Source organism: Myripristis murdjan, chromosome 10 (assembly GCF_902150065.1).
Source record: "Myripristis murdjan chromosome 10, fMyrMur1.1, whole genome shotgun sequence".
NCBI classification, from domain to species: domain Eukaryota; kingdom Metazoa; phylum Chordata; class Actinopteri; order Holocentriformes; family Holocentridae; genus Myripristis; species Myripristis murdjan.
In genome coordinates, this window is record NC_043989.1 from 27,174,528 (window position 1) to 27,176,885 (window position 2,358).

The following is a 2,358-nucleotide window of genomic DNA, read 5'->3' on the forward strand; positions in this document are numbered from 1 at the left end:
ACAATGAGCAGATGCCCGGCGGTAGTTTTATTTAGCTGAAGCTTGGAAGCTTGGAGAGGAAGACTGACTGCTGTCTGTACCGGGAGATGCGGATGCTGGACGCTTTCTGCCAGAGCGCGCCGCGTCCTACGACTCCCCCGCTGGTAAAGGAGCTGTGGTTACGCACGGCGAAAACCGGCCGCAGAGAATCCAGCCCCTCTTAATTCCTCTTGCAAACAATATTTTCCTCGGGAATTTTGGTCAGGAGCTAGTGGGGATACTCCAATCCTGTTATCGCCGAGCCGTCCATTCTTCAGATAAAAGATTTAAGCACCCCGGTCCTCACGTCGCCCTGCCCGCCCAGTGCGCTCCCCCGTCGGGCGTCGGTTTCACTCTCTACCGTCTTGATCGACAGAGTTTGACATCTGTGGCAACAAACAGGAAGCGATTACACTGAAAATCTCCCCCTAGGGATGGCATTTTAGACCCAGCACTCTGCATCAAAACGCTCTTCATGTTTTCCAATCAAACGAGATTTCCACCATTGAAAATATACTTTGTTTTAACTTAAAACCCACTTTAATGTTGCTCTGCAGGGAGCCTCCCCAGGAAGTTTTTTCAGTGTAAGATAAAACAACTACAAAAGAGAAACTTCACATCCATAGGTTTTATAATCTGTCAGCACAAATTATGAGAAGATAAAAATCATTAAATCCAGAGTGAAGTTGTGTCCAGCCAAGTCTTAGGAGGGCAGCATGGCATGATATAGGCCTTGTTATCTGCATAAAGCACATTGCAGCAGGGTGGTTGAGTTTGTCGCATGGAGCCCTTCCCTTACTTAGGGTGGGTGGAGGTGGGGAGGGCATGACGTGGGGTATAGGAAGCATGAAAACCCTGAAGCTTTGGCTGCCTGCCATTTTTAATTTTAAAAAATCTTCTGCTGAAAGTGATACCTTATTAGTCCCTGGGGAAAGTCCTTTTTCTTTTACCCCCACCACCACCTCTCTATTGAGAGGTCAGAGGTCAGAGCTGGGAGGGATGTTACTTACTTCAGCAGGGAAGATGATTGTATGTGGCATCCATTTGAAGCACAGTTACACTATAATTATCTATACCTGTTAAAAGTAAAAGTCTCAGTCTCATTTGACAGTGTCTCAAAACCATATAAGTGATGTTAAGAGGAATACAAAAACTAATGGCTCATTATTCTCTAACCCATCTATTTTGCTTTTGTTCGTTGTGTTTTTTCCCTTTGTGTTTTATTTTGTTGATGCACTGAATTCTGTCATTTTGTTTTTGTGATAGATTGCTACAATGTTAAATGTAGGTAGGTCGGTTCTCTGTAAAGTCCTTTACATATTTTGTGACAAAAGACTGTATAATAATCTTGACTTGATACAAGTAAAGGATCAAGAAAAAAGGATAAAAAGTAATTTTATACCAAATATGCCTCATCCAATCAGCTCAAGCATATGGGCAGCAGGGTGAACATTTTCCGTCTCTACTATCATCCTTACAAGCTTCTCCACTATCCATGGACTATTTATGGACTGTCAAACTCTGCAGAATCCATACGCTGCAGTGTCTGAGTGAAATAGGTCAACGCAGTGGAGGAGAACCATGCCAGGCTTTACTTTCTGTTAGGTCTACTACTGAGCAATAAACACACGCAATGTGGCAGGGCAGCCTCAGCTGGTAATAGAGGCCTGATCGGGCATTATTGAGGAGGAAGACGAGGAGGGAGGGGTATGTAATTACCTCTTCCTGAACTTAATCACAGAATGAGGCTTTGAAAGGCTGGAGGCTTCCTCAACCTGCACTCTGAAACACGGTCAAAGCCAGAGCTGCTGCTGACTACACCAGAGATCCCACTGATGATGCATGGACAGAGGAAAGAGGAAGGGCATCCAAAAAGACTGCATGTAAGGATTACTTCTCAGAGTGGAAAGAGCAAAAGAAAAGAAAAGAAAAGAAAAGAAAAGGAAAGAAAGGAAAAAAGAAGGAGAGAATGTGGCATGAGTTGGAGGAAGATAAAAGGAGATAAAAGGAAGGTTGAGAAGGGGCAACACAGCAAAGAAAAGCAGTTTTTGAGTTTTTGAGGAGGAACAGGGTAATATTTTGAAGAAGGTTATACATTTCAGCATGAATAATAAGATGACAAGATTCCTGAGGTTTGCCTGTAGCTTGAAATCGGCAGTTTGATTCCCAAGACAGGCAGCGTCCATGAAATATTTGTCATGCTGACTCTAAACTGGATTTTTTTTTTTTTTATTGATATGGTGATACGGTTTTGCAAGTGTCACAGGGATATGCAAAGCACCTGACTCCTAAACACATATTGTGTAACATGGAGAAACATGAGCTCAACCAAGAAGTTGC